We start from the raw sequence: 23,223 nt of genomic DNA, 5'->3' as shown, positions 1-23,223 counted from the left end.
GGGCGCAATAACCCCAAGCAGAGCTACAGACTGGGAGAGGAATGGTTGGAAAGCTGCCAGGCAGAGAAGGACCTGGGAGTGATGATTGATAGTCGGCTGAATATGAGCCAGCAGTGTGCTCAGGTGGCCAAGAAGACCAACGGCATCCTGGCTTGTATTAGGAACAGCGTGACCAGCAGGGCTAGGGAGGTGATCGTCCTCCTGTACTCGACTCTGGTGAGGCCGCACCTCGAGTACTGTGTTCAGTTTTGGGCCCCTCGCTACAAGAAGGACATCGAGGTGCTTGAGCGGGTGCAGAGAAGGGCGACGAAGCTGGTGAGGGGCCTGGAGAACAAGTCCTACGAGGAGCGGCTGAGGGAGCTGGGCTTGTTCAGCCTGGAGAAGAGGAGGCTCAGGGGTGACCTTATCGCTCTTTTTAGGTACCTCAAGGGAGGCTGTAGCGAGGTGGGGGTTGGCCTGTTCTCCCACGTGCCTGGTGACAGGACGAGGGGGAATGGGTTTAAGTTGAGCCAGGGGAGTTTTAGGTTGGATGTTAGGAAGAACTTCTTCACTGAAAGGGTTGTGAGGCACTGGAACAGGCTGCCCAGGGAAGTGGTGGAGTCACCATCCCTGGAAGTCTTCAAAAGACATTTAGATGTAGAGCTTAGGGATATGGTTTAGTGGAGGGCTGTTAGCGTTAGGTTGGAGGTTGGACTCGATGACCTTGAGGTCTCTTCCAACCTAGGAAATTCTGTGATTCTGTGATCATGTTAAACTGCAGGGCAAATAAATACTGTTGGAAAATGGGTCTGATAGAAAAACTTACCTTTCTTTTTTCTTAAGCCAGCAGGTACTCTGAGTCTTCCGTATGCTGATACTCCTCTATTTTTCCCATTTTTAAACTGAGTGTATTCATGAAAATTTCATGAAAATAAAGGAAATTGAAATAATAATATAGCAAAATTTTACTTAAAAATATTAATTTTCAGGTCACCATTAGATCCAGCATCCATTCCGTATGATCTCATCTTCATTGTCTAACTACTTATACAGCAAATGTGCTGATTTTTCAAGCTAATATTAGAACTGTATTTTTCCAAGTACCCACCCACTGATACTCTCCACCTTGACATAATGAGATCACTTTTTTTTCCCCTACTATAATTTGTAATAAAATATTGACAACCAGACCCCAGGTCTCTACCTTTGTTGAGGGATTTGGAAAGGTGTCAGTATAGATATTCTGGGATTTTTTTTATTTTGTTTTTCATTAATGAACCGATGCTGTCAGCATCTTCTATGATGTTGTACCATCTAAATTAAAAAAAAATAAAAATAAAAATAAAAATAAAAGACACACAAAGCCTGGTTTCTCTGAAGACAGCAAAAAGCAGAGGAGGCAATCACTATTTCCATCTACAGTTCTTCCTCCAACATGCATATTGGTCTGAGTGTTTTCTCTTTCTCTCACACAGATGCCTGGTTTTCTGTTTGCTTCTCTTTTTCTCCCTGTTCCCTGTCTGCTTCTGCTCTTAACATACATGCAGATACACAGGTTCTCCTTTCCCCAGACAGGAGAATCCTAGTGTGGCTTTGTATTACTTTCCCTACAAATGCTGTCTGACCCAATCTAATTAGTCTTGGATGACCCCTGCTCTTCTGAAAGACTCTCTTCTCATTTCAGCTAAGGGAAGCTCTGAACATTTGTTTCTTTTTTCATCTATCCTGAAGGACAGGGGGCTCCTTCTCTGTCCCACTGTCAGGCAGTGCTGCATCCTTGCCCCTGGTTTCCTGCAGCCATTCTCCACCTTCCAGGCACCCAAGAGCCAAACTTACTAGGTCCAGGGACAGCCCTCTGCCATAAGCCCAGGTCCTTATGTCTGCTCTGCACCAGACCAACAAAAACAGCTACCTATTTTCCAGGCAGACAGAGAGAAATAAGGAGTTTTGTAGCAAAAAACACTGTCCATCAGTGGTGATTTGGGCATCATGGAAGCAGACGAGTCAGTGCACTGGGCTGGGTCTCCCACCAGCTCACAGCCGATCTCACCATCCCCAGCAGGAAAAAAGACTGGGTAGCAAGTTTGGCCTCTACCACTGAGCTGGCTTCAAATTTATTTTTCTCAAAATCTAGAAACTTGTCTTCATCCTTCGGTCTTTTACTGCCCCTTCCACTTTTCACAGTTTTGAACTTTTCTCATAAACACATTATTTAATTGCTTCATGTTCACAGGGATTTCTCTGTTCCTCAAATGCAGTTTCGTATCTCCCCTCCTCAGACTTTTCAGAAGTCTCTGAATTTTTCTCTGCTGAGAAAAATTAATCAGCAATCCCAGTTTTTTTCTTTGACACTATCTACCAGTTTCAGTGTTTACAGTTAGTCAATGTATTTGGGCCACCACTAATTTTCTTCTAATGTGAGTGTGCTGTTTGTGAGCTGTTTATATATAACTTCTAAACATTTTTCAACTTCTATATCTTTTTCCATTTTACTCACTGTTTTCATTTAACTTAGTTTAAGTCAATCTATTCGTTTCTCTATTTTTAATTTCTTTTTAAATTCAGAGTATTTTCTTTGTTCAGTTTGTTTGCAGAAATATACTGCTATAAGTTTCCCTCAAAGGCAGGGACAGGGAGGGGAAGCTGTGCAAGCAATACCAGTTGCTCTTTTGAAGATGACATCTAGGCTAGAATAGTACTGGTCTCCTTCAAAATCTCATCTTTAGGGGTAGTTTTTGTGATATTTCTGTTCAAGATTAAGTCTTTATCATAGTGGCCAATTATTGACTAAATTCCAATTGTTCAGAGTCGAGGCAAGATTTTACTTCTAAATCTTTGCAATACTATTTGAAGTATTAAAAATACCATAAGGAAAGTCAACAATATTAAGTTAAGCTAAGTGTAAAACAAAACCTAGGTTTTACTGGTCTCTTTTCTCACAGAAAAGGAGAACCGATGTACAAGGGGACACGACTCACATGTTGCAGCAAATCCCCTGCATGTCTAGGAACTGAATCTAGACCTCTGAGTCCTTTTCCAGTTCCTTGAAAACAAACTTCCATGATTCATGTATGGAAAAATGTTCCTAGTGTTCATTTCTAACTTACACAACTGAAGTGGCAATAATGACCTCATTTAACTTTGCCATCACCAGTATTCAAGTTGTAAAGACTGTTTTTATTAAAAAGAATATGCCTCTGAGCAATCGCCCAGGTGCTTTCACTGGGAAAGCTTACTGTGCAGCTTTATCCAGTAAATCATTTCTGTGTCCTTGTCTACCAGGTCAGAAACTACCAACAGAAACACCAGCCAATGGCATGGTGTGGAAGCTCCTCTGTGCCTCTCGAGCTTTCTCCTTGCTGGCCAGTGCTCACTTTTATCTCTGTTTATGTGGCTCAGGGGACATGGGACTGGCTAAAGACTGTCTCACGAGGCTGAGCTCTGTGTTTTCTGAGCTGGCAATGAGTCAAGCATGAAGCTGGCTGACAACCCATGCTGTCCTCATGTATGCAGCCATGGATCATTACACAGCAATGAAGTACAGTATCTTGTTCAAAACCTGTCCTGTTTTATCCGAATCCCTGCTGACTCTGCTGGCCCTGAGCCACACTGGTGTTTACTGACCTTTTGGAGCAGCAATGTTCACTGGAGGAACAAAAATATCTTATTTCCAAGCCTGTGTGCAGAAACAGAAGCTGTGGGGTGCACAGTGGCCTTCAGACCCATTGTCAGACCATCAGGATGGTCTGGGACAGCCAGCCAGCACTGTCCCTGCTGCAGCAGCTGCTTGGCTTTTAGCACCCTGAACATCTGTGTGCTGATAACGCGCCGGCTGATCCCACGCTGCAACGTGCAAAGTCTGCGTGACTTCCAGGCAACAGCACTTCCAGGCTGTGCCTGTGCTAAAAAGCAGAGATGATCCCACAGTGCTCCCTGCAGACCTGGCCCAAAAACAGCCGGGGGCAATATACAGGATCCCACTACACCTGCATTCTGGGACGTGCATATGGGTAGACAGAAAGAAGGAGCTCACAGTGCCAGACTGTTCCCGGAGTGCCTGGGTGGATGTGGAAATCATCCCTGCTACGTGAAGCAGCTCTGTGATACAACACAGCCTACAAGCTTCTTCCTTAGCTGCCCATGGATATAGGCTGGTGCTGCAATAAGGGTGACATAAAACACACTCTGGGTCATCACAGTGACCACTAGTTTGAAAAATGTAGATGCCAGTTAACCAAAGTCCCATGGCAAAGGGTATCGGGATCTCTCCAATGAGGAACCCTGAAGTTCTTCTTTTTTCTTCTTTTTTTCATTCAGTCTGTGGGTTAGGAAGGTTTTGCTGTGCCCCCAAATGGAAGATGGCTTTGGCTACACCAAGGGTGTTCCTCAAGCTGGCTTAGATGAGACATGTAAAAGTAGAGGGACCCCAACTCAGTCAATATATTAAGACCACTGTTAATTATCTTTCAATGTGGTGTGTCTTTTATAAATTCATTTTTTAAAGTGAGCATTTTTCAAGTAATAGCAAGATTTCTACCTGTCTGTGGCATGCCTGCACAGGGGCTTGCCGATGGTCTCTTCAGAGACACAGCTAGATTTAACTAAAACAAAACAAAGTAATCCCTGCACTTTGATGTGAGAACACAACTATTTCCTTCAGCAATTTGTGATCGTCCTTCTATCTCAGAGAAGGAGCTGCAGTATCTGAGCCACGTTTGCTGATTTGTGCTGAAAGGCTGGGCTAACAGGGGATTAGCAGGAAGACAGTTCCAGGATGGATTATCTCTGTGCATAATGGTAAAGAAATGTCACTTATTGCAACACGTACTGACACCAGGCCTGGAAGGCTGCCTCTGGCAGCAGTTCTTCGGGTGAGCACTGTGGTGTCCTTCCAGGCGTGTGAAAATACATGAGGTTTTGTCCCAGGCATCAGATGTCTTGTCTGATGCTCTGGTGTCCTTTCAGCCCCAGAAAAAACTCCCATACTGTCATTATTTCCTCTTGAAAACCCACAGCATGAGGAGGCTTCAATTCCCACCTCATAAGATTTGGTTAGCTCACGGTACTCCCACTCTAGGACACTTCTCACAAGCATTGAACTGATACTGTCAGACAGAAGAGCAAGACAGATAGCAAGAATGACCAAGATAAATCTAATTGTTTGAGACATCTGAGACGTGTGTTGTTTAATTTGTCCATACCATAGAACATGACAAAATAAATTAGTAGCAGAGGAAAATATCGCATAGTGCCATTACGGAGTGAAGATTTTTGTGTTTAGTCAAAGCTCTGCCTAAGAAGCTATTTGAGTGTCAGGGAATATCCATTTCATCTATGCACTTAATTCCCCATATTCTGCATACCAGGAATTCAAATGTCTTCATTCAAATTCTTTTAACACTTTCAGCATTGTAACTGTTCCTGTTTGTTTTTCTCATTTTTTAAAGAACACAGAACTTGCTAGAAATGCATCGCTGAGACTTATTTTGTTTTTCCTCCTTGAGGATATAAGTTGTATTAATGTCTCCGTAATAACCAGAATAAAGTCAAGACTCAAGAACCCAAGATTTGTACTCCTTTGTCAGTTAAATATCCCACTAGAAAAAATGAGAAAATAAAGAAAGTAAACAACAGTACGACCACAAAATCCTATTATTTATTCCTACATCAAGCAACCTATATACAGTAGGAGAAATTCCTGTTTTGATTCAAAAAATGAGCTTTGCATATTTGGTGACCAAATGCTATGAAGTAAGTTATATGTTGTTCAGCTGGTTGTAAGCAAGTGAATGAGTGAATGAGAAGCGGTTAGAGGAGGAACTGACTGTTACGCAACCTGTTTTCATTGTAGTTGTGTCATATGGAGTGTTTCTCTCACCTCAGTCTGTGAATGAACAAGAAGGTTTTGTAATATTTGTGCATTAGGTTCATTAGAGGCATCTACACTCATGTCCCACCAGAGAATGCCCTTGTAGAAGCCATCCTGCTTTGACTGTTACAGACACCTGAAGTCTGGAGGAACTACATTTTGGCCTCTTAAGTGAAAGAACTTTATTTTTGCTCCCCAAGTGACAGCACAGAAAGTGTTATCCATGACTGTGCTCCTTCCCTCACATCACAGGCTGTGCTGCCTCATTCACCTTGTGTACCTGACTGAGAAATATAAATGACAAGATCTTTATGTGCTCAGAGAAAAATGATCTGAGCTGTAAGAGACATGAACAGGATGTCAAATAGCACTCATTTCCAGCAATGACATATCTGTTGGAAACACTAAGCATCTGTGTTGTACTAATTCCTCTGACAGTAACTTATCGAGGTAGCTGAGAAAGAGCGAGAGCAAGAAAACATGAGACAAGTACACAGAAGTATTTTAAGTTGGACTTGTAGGATATATGTAATTGCCCTTTGAGAGAAACCACTTGACAGTATGTAAAGAGAAGAACTTTACAATTGTGGAGCAGGTGTGTGCAAGGCTGCTTTCTGTAGCACACGTGCTCCCCAAATCTCAGTCAGACCCAAAGGCATTTCATGAAGTGACTCCATGCCTGTAAACAAAACTGTGCATTGAAATTGCAGAAGGTGTTCTGAAAGCTGGGGCAAAAGGGACAAGGGATATAAACACATCTCATGTGCTTCCTATGTTGATCTTTCTCAGGAAAGCATTTAGGAACTGCTCAAAAGGCACACAGTGAGCTCTGTAGAGGCTGTAGCTTAAGGGGAGATGATTGCTCTAAAAGTAGCCAGTGCCCATGACTCTGCACAAGGAAGTCTTAATTCTACCCATCCATGAGAAGTCTCCACACAGATGCAGGCCTAGACAAAGCACTCCAAGCTCATTGCCCATCACATAGTTGTCCTGTGCAAGCTAGGAATTTTAATCCTTCATAAAAACTGTCTCCTTGGATTCCACAAATGATATAAAAATATTTCTGCAGATGAGAAAAAAAAAGAGAGGTAAGCTTTGAAGAAGTCAGGCATGAAAAAGATCCACCTATTGCAGCAATTTGCTGCAGTAAGAGATATTGAAAGTTGGTCACTTCTTTAAAAAGCACCTATACCCAGCAAATCCATGGCAGATTTTGCTATTCAGTGTAAGCATGTGGAGATGGTAAGACCTCCCTGAGGAAGAAAATAATTTCTCTTAAAACACTGACATAGCACATAGGCCAGACATTTCTATTAATATTAGTCAAAAGGACAAAGAGAGATTTAGAAACCCAGTCTGTGATAGTAGAAGCAAAGGAAAAAAAAAGAAAAAAAAAAAAAAAGAAAAAAAAAAAAAAAGGCAGGACAAAAAAAAAGGGAAGAAAAAGAAAAAAAGAAACACTGAAAAAACGGTTCCATTGAGATCCTGGGCTTCAGGCCATACCCAGCACAGCTGCAGCAACGAAACCAAGATACCACAGAAACAGAAAAGACAGTCTACTTCTCCAGAAACAGGGAGAGGAAAAACAAGTCCCTAGGAAGCTGGGGAAGCAGCAGGGGAAACATCTTGAAGCAGAGAGCTGCTTTGATCCTGAAGATAAATCAACATTGCCAAAATGGATGAGCCATTTGGACCAATTCCCTGCTGTTTAAGGATTTGTCCTTGAAGTGATGAGTGCATGTGAAAACCCACATATGCACCGAGGAAGGGAAGGCAGATGACATCAGGCCTGAATCCAGATTAGAAAAATGTGCATGAAAGAGCAAGGGAAAAAAAAAAAAAGAAGAAGAAAAAAAAAAAAAAAAACCTTACATTGCACCATAAGAAAGTTTGGTGTTTCCTTCCATCCCTCCGACAGACGGTTTTTTTGTCCCCAGATGATGAACACCACATGTTATGGACCATCTGCCTCTCTATGTGCCCAGGCTGTCTTAGATCTGTCTATCAGGAAGGTTGAAAACAATTGGTAGCACTGGTGCTCCACACAGGACTGGTGCTCCACAGTGCTTCGGCTGGCACCAGCTACCCAGCTGTCTGGGCTGACAAAGGCTCTCTTTGTCTCATCTGCTTCTCTATCTCTATAACATGGACCACAGTGGTCATTTCCTAGGTATTCAGGACAGCTGGGCAAAACAAGCCTTAGGGGAAAAATAAATAAATAAATAAATAAATAAATAAATGAATGAATGAATAAATAAATAAATAAATAATAAGACCTCCAAGCCATGTAAATGCTCTCAAAAGACCAAGTTTCTTCAGAATATTTGTCCTCAGAGATTAATGTTTTTATTTCACCTTAGTTTTGCTTCTCTACAAAGGGCCATCTTCACCCAAACAGGAATTTAAAAAATTGTACAAAAAGATGTACAAAACCGTTAATTTACAATGTCAGACCCTGACATTTTCCAGCACCTGATGGATGCTACTGTAACGATCACATTAATTTCTAAAATTGACATCCTAATGGTTCACATAGGCTTTTTTAAAATATTTCACCCCTTTCAAATGATCCATTGAAAATTATTTTCAAGACAAGATACTTCATTTTTATGCTGATGCCATCACCATACAACATACATAACAGGTTTTTACACAGTTGTTTTTTGTTTTGTTTTGTTTCTAATATAAAAACACACCTTAGAATAGCTGATTTTGCAGCTCATGTTGGATTGTTTGGTGCTTCCAATTATTAAAAACAAACTGTGAGAGCAACACTGCATGTGTTTTAGATAGGTAGAAGTTAGGGGAAAAAATGCTGAGAATGTAGACTGTATGCATCCAAATCTCCCTACATTCAGGAAAATAAAAATACATCTAAGTGAAAATGTTATCACCTCTTTGTCATCATTTCATTACCAAAGTCAATGGGTAGTGATATCGGAGTACATGCAACATGATGTTTTGAATGTTGCAGTACTGTTAAATAAACATAGGGATAATATTCATTTTCAGGGATAATAATAATGTTTTCAGCAACTCAAACAAGTTCATTTTTCTAAAGCTCGAACACTCCCAACTACCAAAAATCCACACCAGCAAGGATAAGTGTGTTCATAGGGGTATTTTGTAGCCTTTATCTGAAGCATCCCCTCTCTGGTTGGTTTGATTGAAGTCCTTTTAACTGGAATTTAAGTTAGAGAGAAATGCTAGGGAGTTACCAGCCAGTCCTTCCTGTCCCACATTTCAGATAAAAAGTGTAGAGCATGTGTGGATCCAAGAGCTCTCTGCAGCCACTGAACATTAAGAGGAGGCTTGAGCATGCCCCACCTGACTCCATGGACTGCTACACCTCTGCCAGACCAAGCATAGATGACAGCTGCTTCAGGCCCATAGGTTCTCTGCAAAACCTGGACACACAAAAATATGCTTTGATTGCTTACTAAACATAATCCTTTACTTTTTTAAAAAGAGTGGCCTCTTGATTGGTTTGCATTTCAGTGTTTATACCTCACCGGTTCCCATAGGAAATCTGCCATAAGAATTTGAAACTGAAGCAGACTTGATTGTATACTGCTGAAGATTACAGAAATGTGGGTTGAAACTGATATAAATAAAGAAAGATGTCACTTTTTTCATTTTTTTTCTCTAAAGCTTTGTGTCTATATAAATTAAAACATGGAAAATGGTTTAAAGATGTGTCTATTTAATGCTAACATAATTAATATTCTGTAAAACTCATCTGTCTTTATAGAGCATGACTTTTAATGTTATGTTTTCATTATCTTAATCACCGTGAAGACAGGCTGCCTAGAAAGCGAAGAGTGGCCATGGCAAAAAAAATATCTTAATGAGATCTTGAAGATCTGCACAGTAGAGTAAATTAGAGAAGTTTCATGTATGATTTCATTATATACATCTCAATAATGGCAGCAAAGAAATATGGCTTATTTTGCATATGACATTTTTCAATTATCCCGGAACACTGTGCAACCAGATATCCATGCTTTTATAAAAACATATATAAAGCAAGAACTCAAACTTACCCACTGTGGATTCTGCTGTGGTGACCTACTGCATAGATTTACATTGGCAATGCCATAGAAATCATGCACATTGAAATAATTAATTTGAGTCTAATTTTTCTCCCTGGATTTTGCCATCTGATTACCATTTTTTCTTTATCTTTTTACAGGCTCTTTGAAGGTGGTATAAATTGCATCTAGCTCTGATTAATGGGGGGAAAATGCTAGAAAATAAAACCTTCACTCCAGATGGAATGTAAATGAAGTATTTCAAAATAGCACAGTTTTTAATAGAAACAAAATGAATTAACTTAACCTAGAATCTTACATATGCAGACAAAAAATCGGTTACCTAAATAATCTCAGTTTGTCTCTGCTATGGTCCTTGATAGAAGGCAATGGCTATATCAAATACAGTTTGTTGTGCTGCCAAGATAATAATCTTGTTTTTCAAAGATACATGTAAAATAGATAGCACCAGCAGTGTGTCAGTACTGTGCAATCTGAAGGCTCAAGCTGGCAGCAATTACTGCCAAGTGTATACCACGTGAGGGCAATTTTCAAATCCGTAAATGGAAATCAGATGCCTGGCCATTGCTGGCTGCCTGGAGGGGCTGGGTTGCTGAACAGCCCTTACCCTAATGAAAAACCCTTTGCTCCCCCACTTTTGGCTAGCTGAATCCCCATTTAGAATCACACCAACTGCAGCAGAGGTTGGATTCCTGACATAAGCACAGTCATTAATGTGACTATTTGGGGTGCCAGAGCAAGAGAAACAGGTGTAGCATATGGAAGTTGAGTCACCATCAAAAAGTTTAGGAATCATTCTTCTAATCATTTTGGGTTGGTACTAAATAATTTGGGAGCAAGGAAAATCTTGTCTCTAAGGTCAATCCCTCTTTGCAGAATGAGTAAGGCTAGGAGAGAAGATGCTTTCCGGGCCATATTATAAACAAATATCAGGTAACTGCTGAATAATCCTAGAACATGAAACTGGTAATTAGCTCCCAAAATCTCTCTTTCAACAAAAGAGAAACTTGTCCAGAACAAGTTGAAAATGTGTAAGTTGCTTCTGCAAAGCAAAGAATGAGCGGGGAGAGAAGGAATACAGGGAGCATGCCCACCTCTTCCCTGTGCACACCAGGAGAACAAAAGCTGTGCCAAGTTTGACTTTTCTCAAAGGTGCCTGAAGTCAAAGTTGGGTGGTAAATATGAGAAAACTCACATTTCAGAATCCCATTTCCCACATAAGGAAGTGTCTTGCATCTGTTCATCTGGTATCTCTCACTAGGACTGAAGAGCAGGAAGGACCTTTGTTTTCATTTCTGAGGTCGATCCCACTCCAACAAAATGAGGCAATGTCCAAGTAAGAGTAACCTACCTATCAAAACATTTTATCAAGTTGTAGAGTCCCCCACTTTAGCTGGGCTGATTTTTTTTTTTTCATGATAGCTTATTTGTCATGAGAAACCCTCATGTGTGAGACCCCTGTCCTTTATCATTTCAACACATCCACCTACATGTTATTACACTGAGGACACGGACTTCTCTTTGACCATCCTAGAAATGCAAGAGTGGGAAGTGCACATGTTTGCACACATGATCAGGGTATGAGAGGCAGTATAATAAGCACAATTACCTTATCTCGTGCCTTCCTCCATGCTCTGCAAAAGCCTTTACTTCGAGCGCACATAGGAGGGTGCGATGGAACCGGACACACCTGAAGAGAAACAGATGGCAGAATGAGGATACTGCACACTCCTGCCCATGTAGCTGGTAGAACAGGGCTTAAGGGTATGATTCCCAGGACATAGGCATGTCTTTGCACATCAAAGCTCAAGTTCAGTACATTGCACAGAAAACAGAAATTAAATTTAGCTTTGGATGTCAAAGAATTGCTGTTGTAATGAGCCAGATTAATTTCTGGCATGAACAGACACAATTGTCATTGATTTTGATGATTTATGAGAGCAATTTATCCTCAGTGTAACACCACTGACTTTGCTGCAGTTACATCACAGCTTAATTTAGCCTGATATTTTTATCAAAGGAAGGAACAGAATTAAAAGACCACGTGTCTCAGTTCAGGCATTTGTTTTCTACTTTCACATTTTACATGGAATGCACTTCTTTAAGCTATATATCCCTCCAGCTGTCTGTTCTCCTATACTGTGATAGCATTCTCCTTTCATTTTTCTTTGCCGACCGTTTGCATCAGAGCTTATTGAAAATATTGTAACCTGTGATGTGTTAGCTGTCTTACAAGATTACAGATGACTACTGCCTTGCACTGCTTCTCTTCTCCCTGTATCTCTTACATACTGACTAGGTTGTTTCCTGGACAGCAAACACCAGATAATCTATATAAAATGTTTTTTATTCTTTCCTCAACCTCACACTGCTCTTTTTCTTTTAATGACTTTATAGATATTGTCCTGAACAAGTGCAGGGTAAAGATCTTCATGTAAATTGTTGACAACTCTAAAATACATAGACTCCACACATGCTATGCAATTTGTAATAAAATCTCTCTTCTTTTCTTCTTTCACACACACTTCATTCTTGGGCCATTTGTAAAATTATCATTACAGTGAAGAACAAACACAATACTCAAAATGGATGCCATGTACAAGGACACAAGTATCTATTCCCTCTGTAAACCAGATTCTTGGAAAATGCAGTTGCCAAATCCAACAGCTTGAACTATTTTATCCTGTCTGCTTAATTCATATTCTGGGCATACAATGGCATGAGTGTTTAACAAAAACTGATATTCTGTTTCATTGCAATCTCTCGCACCAGGGGTATGGGTACCCCTGGGAAACTCTGGTTTCTCCCTGGTTGGGCACAGATTCACTGAGCTATCAAAAGTACTTGCATGTAATATAGCTGGACTGCTATAGACCAACAGACAAGTGAAGGCCTCTTAAAATCTCTCTGAAACCCACCCCTTAAGCTTGCAGGAGCAATTTGAAAAACTGTTAAGATGCAACTACGTATCAAGGTATCTCCAGAGAAGTCTGTGATGAGGTTGCCACAGACCCTGGACCATAGCACACAGCCCTGAGGAGAAGAAAAAAGAAGGAGGCTCCAAGGCAATCAAAGGCATCCTCCTGGCATCAGAAATCAACCTGCAACCCCACCAGCTCCTCACCAGCTCGTCTATCCCCACACCTGAGCACATTGATGCTGAAGGGAATTAGCTACAGCACACAGAAGGAAGTTTTTGCTGTAGAAAAATAGAGACAGCATTTAATTGGTAGGTTTACATGTGTGCTCTGCTGTTTCTATTCTCTGTGCACATTCAATTCCTGTCAGAGATGTCCTATCACAGTAATTAGCTGAGGTTATTAGTTGATGATATGTTGATATTTTCATACACAAACAACGTAATGTGCCTTCTTAAGTTTTCCTCCAAGCTGGGTGATGAGACCTTGCACAAAGAGGCTGAGGCCCTCTCCGACGGGAGGCCTTTGAGGTGCATGGCCTGATCCTTTTTGTCTGCTTGCTCGTTGCCTCTTTGCTCCTTCAGCTCCACAGCAGAGGATTTTCAGGCACTTCTAATTATATTTGCATGTAGCAACCTTCTGCTGAGCTACTGTTCAAAACAACAGCCATAACGAATAAACAAACAAACTCAGGGCTGCCAGTTCAGGCAGCCAGCATGCTCACTCTGAGGATATCTGCCCTTCCCTAGCACCAAGATCACCGACTGTCTGCAGTGGCCTTTCAATTCACAGTAGTCTTTGAACATTAGGCTAACATGTCCATGGACCCCCAAAACCAAAAGTCCTCAGAGACTTTTTTTAACTTTTTGTCTTATTTTACTTTATTATTATAATTTTTATTTTTTTCTTCCATTTTCTTTATTGGGCTTTCCACAGCCCTGGAAAAATGTCTGCAATATCTTTCATAAACATCATCATTTATTAATGTACTGCAAGCCTGAAACAGCCCAGTTGTTTGGGTGCTTGGTAACGTCTGAGGTTAGCTCATTTATAAAGAGGAGCAACATTGGAAAGTGTTTCTCTTCAGAGAACCATGATGATGAAAAGTTTTTTAGAGCTCATCCAAAATTCTGTCTCACACCGGACCTTTAATATAGTTTATTTTGGATGAATTTACAGTATGTTTTTTATTCTCCTTAATAACCACCAGTATATTTGTATGCATTATATTAATGCAGAGGTGTTGTTTTTTTTTGATGTTATGTGAGAGGTGGAGAAACTGCACCTGGGAAATTTGGCTGGTGTATCTATAGAAGTGTAACAATAGTGTGACAGCTTAACCAAGTGGATATTGGTATTTAACTTGCTTTTCTTTACATTTAGCAGTTTCAAATATAATTTGAATATTCATAAGATAGCAAACCAGTGACTCATTAAAAAGACATATCATCTATAGAGTGAAACACTGCAGAAATAATCCAGCAAGTCTGCAGGTTGAGCAGATCAAATACAGCAGAGGCCAGAAGGGAAGGACCCACAAAACTTTTTTCTTTTCTAAACGTGTGTGCATAAGGGAAGGGTTAGGATCATCATGTAATATTCAGGAGTTACACGGGAAATACATTTCCCATAGCAACAGCTGTTTTAGACATTAGAGACAGATTAAAGAGAATTTATTTCATCTATCTTTTGTTTTAAATGAATGGTTATCTGCCAAACCAGCAGGTCAAAACAGGCACTTTTGTGAAGACAAACATCTCTTCACAAAAATTATATTATTTTTGTGGTTTTGTTTTTCTTATCTGATGATGGGCAATCATGTGCCATACTGCAAGTTTCTGTGTGATTACTAATTCACCATTTCAGTTCTACATGGTTAGCCAAAAAGGCCGTTAAGTAAGTAAAAAGGAATGCAAAAATATTAATAAATTCAAGATGCTAAACTCTGATTTGTACCTAATTTTGTTAATACATGCAGTCCAAATTAAAATGTAACATCAGACTTTCTGGATTTGTTGGCTTTAAAAGATCCAATAAAAAACAAGTTTGTATTATAAAATATTATAACCCAGTTTTGTTCTTAGCCCTAGCTCTGTTAAAAGAAAACTAGAGGCAAGTAATAATCTCTAGAAACTAGTCATTATCAGAGATTATTATTTTTAAATAGCATCCAAAATTTGTCAGGAAAAAAGAGGAAAGGTTTGACTTCTCTCTTTGTACAAAGAGATTAGGCTCAAATCCTCAAAAGCTTAGATACTTAAGTCCTTCAAAGGGTCCAGACTCATCTCATTTTACTAAAGGATCCTAAGTTAGGAGTCAACACAGATTCCCTTTGAAAGTTCTTTGGAAGAAATGAGGAATACCAGACAATGGCCCAGCTTTCTTAAAGACTAAATAAACTTCTGAAGGTGTATGCCTCTTGCTATTGGGGTGCTGGGAGGGGGATGCTCTTTCCAAAAGAAACTTGGGAAAACAAAATTTAAGCTTCTTACTTGATGGTCAGTGGCTCTCCAGGAGTTTGGTGCTTGTGTGAAGCAGGACATTTGCTGCATGGGATGCACTGGGTGTCACTGATAAACAAGGGGAGGGGCAGAGAGAAAATGGGAAAAAAATATGTCAAAGGACGATGTACTCATGAATTTTTATATAGGCTTGTCCTGATGGTACTTGCAAATTTATTAACTGATTTATTTTACTTATGTTAATGAGATCACGTACTGCAGGCAGCATGGAAGAAGCATTTGTTTTCAAAGTAACTTAAATATAGAGCAGATGGTGGCCTAGTGATCAGGGCCTGGATTTGTTCTCAGTTCCAGGTTTGCAGTCACAATCTATTTATTAGACTCTAAATCAGATTATATCATAGTTGAGCCAAAATTCACAAAAATCTACATGGAAAAGCTTACATTTGATAGCTGAGAGTCAGGGTGTTTATTAATATAATTTTCAATAGAAGGGACTTAAATGTCCTGGCTACTTGGGCTCTGGTATATCTGATTTATATCTGTGGAAAAATAAGTCAGTTATGGGGCCCTATGGAGACAGATCAAAGACCTTGATTGCCCACCAGCAAAGGCTTCTACTGGGATGTGGGAGACTCAGGTTTAGGTCCCCATTTCAAATATTTCACAGCCTACCTCTCCACAAGAAGAGTTTGAAAGCACCAACCTTTCAGAAAAGGTAGCAGCAGGATATTTGAGATATCTGCTTGTATTGCAGGATAGAAAATTTTCCAGATCTGTACCTAAATCAGGAGGGGACAAGGTCTGAAACTGCATCATTCATATCTCAGGGGACTTCCCTAACCACTGAGTTCCTGGACTCTCATTCTGGCACATTTGCTACTTGGTCCTATGGAAGCATAGGGGGATCTGCAGGACAGAAATGTTCCACAAAAGAGCAGCAAAGCCTGCTGTAGAGAAATCACATGTACAAACATTACAGTGTATGGCAGGTCCTTATCTCAGACATCTTGCACAGTTTTTTTGTGCTTACAGCTTTTAAGCAAACTCTCTTCAGCTCTTTTGGTGCCCATCAGTCCCTCTGATGGTGGCCATGGATGAAGCTGACATTTGCTGTCTTATCAGACATGCCTGAGTCACCCTTCTCTCTTACATTTGGTTTTGGTGATGTAGGTCATACACACTGATATCTTCAGAGCACCAAAGGAATGGCACAACTTCAGTCAGGTACACCTCATCTGAGGAAAGCATCTGGCACTGCATGCCTCTTGCTGTTAGCATGCAAAGTCCTCTCTCACTTACCCACCATCTTACTAAAAGCTGAGCTCAGGACCAGAGGCAGGCCTAGCCTGAGGCACATGGGAAGCCTAAAAGAGAATTAAACTCCTTTGGAAAGATCCTCTGTACAGCACATCCTGATGAATAGGCCAGGACTTCCTGACTGGTTATTTTTCAGTGGCACAGGGGTATGTCATGTGTTCGCACCAGTCCAGGGAGGGCATTTATGTATTCCCCACTAAAAGGGCTGAATTCCTCAGGCAGAGGAAGCTTCTCAGTCTGTCTGCCTGGCTTGCCAAACCTCTCCTCTCTAGGGAGAGTTTTGTTACAAAGAGGGTTTCCCCCTTCTTTCTCAGAGCACTTTCAGTCATTTAAATGTGAGCTCTCTCTTTGGATCTTATTATTGCTAAAAATGCGTACCTTTCTTGGAGCTAACATGGCCATTGTTAAAAACAAAAACAAAACATCTGCATGTGTGGGAAAGTAGGAGCTAGCACAAATAGTCATGACTGCAAATGGACACCGCTTTGCTTTCCAAATGAATATGACCCCAGATGGTAGGACATGACTGTATGCTGGCAGTCGCTGAAATACTAAAATAAAGCCCCACTTCAAATATATTTGCCTCTAGAAATAGAAAAGTATCCTCTATATTTATGTTATATTAGTGGTTGGTTTTGGAAGTTTTGCCAGAAGTCATGCAGAAAAAAAAAAAAAAAAAAAAAAAAAAATTTTTGCATGAATCACCCATGTTATGGTCTTTATAAACCTACATCATTACCAAAGTATGTCCCAAATTGCTGCATGAATACCATACTTGAAACACTGGTGGGAAAAGGAGGGTATGAAGTTATGTCACAGTACAACTGGTACTAATATGATGGCAAAACAATATCATTCTGTTAGTCTACGAAATTTCTGCGGTGATACTCTAACTTTAACACATATGACTTTGATACAAAAACAGATGTGGTAATACTCTATTTTACATACGATGCAATGCCTCCATCAATCTGTGGCAATGTAACCTCAAACCGTAAGAGTAAAATAAGGCTGAACTTATAACTTTCTTAATACTTATTATACAGCATTGCAAAGGCAATACTCACTATAGATCTGATTGGGGGAACCTCTTAAAAGAAGCCACTGACACAGAGATTCTTCTGATGGCATCTTTAAATGAAGAAGGATAATATATTGAAGACAGTTGTCTTTCAACAGCTATCTCATGAAATGGGTTTTGCATGAGCTCTTAGTTATAAAAAAAAGAGGTTTATGAGCACTTGCTGGTGGACTTATTAAATTGTCACCCCCAAAAAGAAGATAAGCATACCCGTTCCTTCTTCTGCTTTGTCTGTTTGTTTTGGTTGTTTGGTATTAACCTTAAGAAAGTGAGGACAATCAAGCACAGGTACAGATAGTCCAGTGAAGTTGTGCAGTCTCAGTGGAGTTTCAAAACCTGAACAACCTGGTCTGATCTCATAGCTGCCATTCTTTTGAGATGGAGGTGGACTTCCTGAGGCCTCTTTGCACCTGAATTATGCTATGATCCTAAGTTCATATCAATACAATTTTATATCTGAGATAATCTACACTAGAGTCTCATAATTCATCATTGTATTTCCACTGTAACAATATTTCAACCATGCAAAAGTCTGTGGATCACAGACTCTGAATCCCAAGGAGAACTGTAATGTCCTCACAGCTGCTGGAATGGCAACATGGTGGGACACAGGCAGTCAAGGGGATTTGTGGAAGAGGATAACTTCTTGGCTCAGGTGTAGGATGGCCAGCTACTGTTGGATATACTATTCACTAAAAAGGAAGAGTTAGTTGGGTATGTGGCAATCAATGGCAATGTTGGCTGCAGTGACCATGAAACAGTAGAGCTGGAGATCCAGAGACGAGTAAGGAAGGAGGTAGCAGAGTACAGGAGAGAAGACCTCAGATTATTCAGGGAACTGGTAGGTGGCAACACCAGAGCTCTGAAGAGTGAAGGAGCTCAGGGAAGCTCACAGGTCTTTAAAGAGGGGTTCATCACAATACTCAGAAAACCAAGCAGAGTTATCAGGATACTTATTTGCTTGAGCAGAAAAGCCATGACAGAGCTCCAGTGGGGAAAAAAAAAAAAAAAAAAAAAAAAGTGGAAGCAGGGCCAGACCATAAAGGAGGAATTTAGAAACATTGCCAGGAAATGCAGAGATGGTGTCGCAAAAACTAAAGGTCAGCTTAAGTGAAGACATTCCAGGGATATCAAGGGCACCAAGAAGAGCTTCTAAGACTAATCTATCAGTAAAAGGCTGAGAAATGAATATATGGGACTGTCAATAAATGGGACAGTGATTTAGTGATAGCAGACAGACTGATACATTCCATGCCTGTCTTTACCAACAAGTTCTTCCAGGCCCCTACAGTAAACAAAAGGGTTCAAAGAAGACAGAGTAGCAAATAGAAGTGGATGAAAACTGAGTCAGAGATTACAGGTAAAATCTTGACCCAAAGAAAAACCTGGCCCTTGCCAAATGGAGGAGCAAAACCTGACTGCCAGCATGGATTTACAAGTGGTAAATCATACCTGACAACATATCCTTATCTGATAAATTGCATGGGTTTCTAGATGAGTGGAGGGTAGTGGCTGCCATTTACTGTGCTTTAACAAGGCTTTCAACTTTGCCTTCCACAAGTTAAGTAAGAGCTATTTAAGTTAACCCAGGTTAAAACATTAAGGTATGGATGGGTGGAAAAACAAATGAATAAAAGATCAGTTGGATAACTGGGCTCACAGGTTAGTGGGTAATGGGTTGTACCCTACCTGCAGGTCAATGACAATGGAACACCAAAGGGGTCTATACTTGAACCTTTCCCGTTTAACACCCCTATGTTACTTCCTCCTGTTACCTGGAGGAGGTAACAGATCATGCTCATCAAGTTTGCATTTCACACTGAACTGGGAGAACCAGTCGATATGCACACCTGCCATCCAGAGAGAGCAGGACAGGCTGGAGGGATGGACCAATTTATGAAATTCATTGAAGAATAGCTAGACTCACTGAAAGAGGATAGCTGTGCTCCACGCTGCAGCTGCAGAGCTTCTGAATTTCAATGCTGGCCCCTTCCCTCCTCATTAGGGGAAATACCTCTGTATTGAGCCTTTCCACATGCATGCAATGAGAACCAAGGTCAGATCCCCACACCCAACCTGTGTGTGAATGCTGCTGAAAACCTGCTATTGAGTTCTTACTGCACAACTTCATTACAATTCACTCCTTAAACATTGCTTAGTCTTTCCATACACAAGTGGGTCTGATCCAAAACTCATTGACTTTGCAGCAAATCTTTCAGCAGAATGCAACAGACTTTGGATGAAGACCTCTGCAAGTTATTCTTCTCCTTCGTGCCAATATATTAATATTTTATGTTATATATGTTTCATGACTTGCCCTATTTATGGTCTTGCATTTGTTGGTGGTGGTGGCTTTTGGGTTTTGTTTTTGTGTTTCTGTTTTCTCTTGTTTTTAACTTCGATCATTTTATCTGAATGTCTATAATCAACTCAGTTGTTTCAGCCTTGACCCTTTTATCATTGCCCTTCAGAACTTTGTAGCTGACCCTGCTTTGATCAGGAATTTTGAGTAGAGACCTCCTGAAGTCCCTTCATACCTGCATCTTCATATACTCCTGTGAACTGCTTTTCTCTGGTAGCACTGGGGATGAGGAATTTCATTTTTAGGCTGTTTTAAGGAAGAAATCAAATGCAGCTGCAGCACTAACTGGCCTCCTTTTCTCCCACCTTCATCTTTCTCCACACTCTGCTAAGTCCATTAAGCTTCTTTATGAAATTTTCAGCTGATTGACTATTTATGGAAGCTTTCATGACATAATTGTAGCAAATACCTTGAAAGCAAACAAACAGGCAAATAGACAAAGAGTTTGGCTCTACTACTAAGAACTAGACCATGTCTTTGTTCCAAGACCCAAGACCCATGCCTGGAGGGGTACTCAACTGTGCTGTGCTCAGCAGTAGCAAAAATAAAAATAAAAAAGAGTTATCCTCTTGAAAGATTCACATTCAGCATGCTGCTACTGTGGGAGAAAGAGGAAGAGAGGGGAAATGGAAACAGAAGCACATGAAAATTGTTACTGTCCTATGCCAGCATCCGCTGATGTTGTACATGTACACACACCCTTAGATTCCCAGCCAATTCCTTTTACAATTTTTGTTTTTTTGCATGCTTTGAGGAGGCTGGGGGGGGGGGGGGGGGGTGAGGGGGAGCGTCACATATGGATGAATTAAATTTATCTTGTTCCTGAGCCAAGATATTGTACTAGGAATTTCAGTCTTCAGTGATCTAGCCAAAGAGAGCCTAGCAGCTTTCTTAAGCATCCTTAGTCACACACATTCTTCATACCAGGAGCTAAAAATATTAAACTCGCTGGCACAGCAAACTGACAGAACAGCTAAACCTTTGGTCTGCTAAATACATTAACATGGGGAAAACCTACCCTACAGATATTGTCAGTATATTTGAGCACTTCTAGCAGAGTCTAGAGAAGGAAATTTAACACAAGAAAGATGCAAAAAATATTTTGAGTTCCTCAAATATAAAAGATGCTTTACTAACCAAAATAAGGAGCAAGAAGGAGAAGAGTGGAGAAATTTGACAAGACTCCTCATAAAAAATCTCTGAGACGTAAATAACCATGTGGTAGGAATCTCACAGTTAGGAACTCACAGGAAATACCCATGGTCAGATTTCCAAGGGTACTAAGATGTCTGTGAGCCAGGCCTGAGGCTCTATGGAAAAAATAAATAAAAAATAATACTAATAATAATAAAAAAAAATGAATAGGGACAAAAAGGACTTAAGGAGACCTATGACCTGACTTACCATGTTAGATGTCCATGCTAAAAGTATCAAACCACAAAAGAATTGCACAGCATCTTCCAGTTCTGGTAAATATATATTTATCTGTTTCTTTGATACCAGAATATGTTGGGCATTTCAAGTCACATCCTGTGTATCTCCAGAATTGCCTCAGGCCTGGCAATAGCAAGCAAATCTTCAGGTTGAGGCAATGCAAGGCAGCTTCACAAACCAATATTGCTCCTGCCCGCCTCATGTCTGGCAGCAGACCTCATCTGGCAGCAGCCCCAGAGCTCACCAACACATAAGGGGGAGGAGGAAGGCTATGTTTTTAATCTTTAATCTTGGAGCTGGGAGATAATCTGGATCTAACACCTAAACCACATCTCAATCCTTCATGAGCATGCGGATTACAGAGCCAGAGGGTATGCTACCAAGACAGAGAAGAGAAGGGAGATGGCAGGAGGTGCTACCATTCCTGTCAGTTGAATCTGTTTGACTTTTCATCCTGAGTGTAGGAGAGAAATTTCCTGACATCTTGGATAAGGTGCCCAAGGCAGGGGCAGAATATAAAAATCATACAATCTCTTCAGAGATACTCACTGTATCCCCACCCCAGCCAGCACTACAAATGGTCTTGGAATACAGAGGAGACTCCAAATTCTCCTGGAGTGGGAGTTGCAGACAAAGTCAGCATACCTAGCTGAGACTGTATGAATCCCAGCAGCTGAAAAGATTTGCCTAAATCCACTTGGCAAATCCAGCCTGAGGAACAACTCTGACCCCAGAAACTTTTCACAATGCTGTTATTTTCACCTAACATAATGAGGAAACCACTGAAGATAAACAAAATTATCTATTGAAAGAGAAGGTTTTAGACTTCTCAGTAAAGTATGTGGGTAAAACCTGTTTTTGCTGCAAATAAGGACAAAATTCCAATCTCAGTATTATTTTAAAAAGCAAAGCTGATATTGGTTACACTGCAGGTCAGACAGATGTTCTATCCAAGGAGCCAAATCATTACTATTATAGTTGTGTTTTGTTTTATTGCAGAGCCTCAGAACTACAGTCACAGGCCCCACTGTAACGGATGACATACAAAAACAGAGCTAAAGTCCTTCCTGAGAGAAACCCACTGGCTTCAGTGTGATTATTCACACCACAAAGAGGCAGCTAATTTGCCCTAATGAATAAACCACCTATATATTTTTACAAAAATACACATGCACACACCAAACAGTAAAAAAAAATAAAAATAAATAAATAATAATAAAAAAAAAAAAAAAAACAGGCAAACTTAGGTCCACCATGAAAATGAGCATATACATCTGAATAAACAGCAATTTGTCTTTCTTTCTTGGAAACAAAGGGATCCATTTTTTCTTTTTTTTTGTTCTTTTTTTTTGTTGTTGTTGGTGGTGGTGGTGGTGGTGGTGGTGGTAATTTCCAAAGAGACAGAATGGTCCCATACCTAGAATGGCAAATTTAAGCAGCATAAAAGTTGATTTTAAAATTATTTTAATTCAATGTTGCCATTTCTTACTTCCAAATATGATTGAATAGTAAATAAAAACCTGCTAGTAAGTCCTAGAATATGACTGTGATTACAGCAAAGTATTTTAATCTGTAGGCAAGTTCTATTAACCATACCCCCTAACTTATTTTGCTCATGGACATGATCAGCCTTTACCAAGAAGCTAGCCAAAACATGCCACAGAATTGGAGATGTCCTAGAAGTTGCATGAGAAAACTACTTTCTTGCCTTCTTTCAATCTTAAATAAATAGCAGGGTACTGTGTG

The sequence above is a fragment of the Aythya fuligula genome, chromosome 3 (assembly GCF_009819795.1).
Source record: "Aythya fuligula isolate bAytFul2 chromosome 3, bAytFul2.pri, whole genome shotgun sequence".
NCBI lineage: Eukaryota > Metazoa > Chordata > Aves > Anseriformes > Anatidae > Aythya > Aythya fuligula.
Note: the sequence above shows the minus strand (reverse complement) of the source record.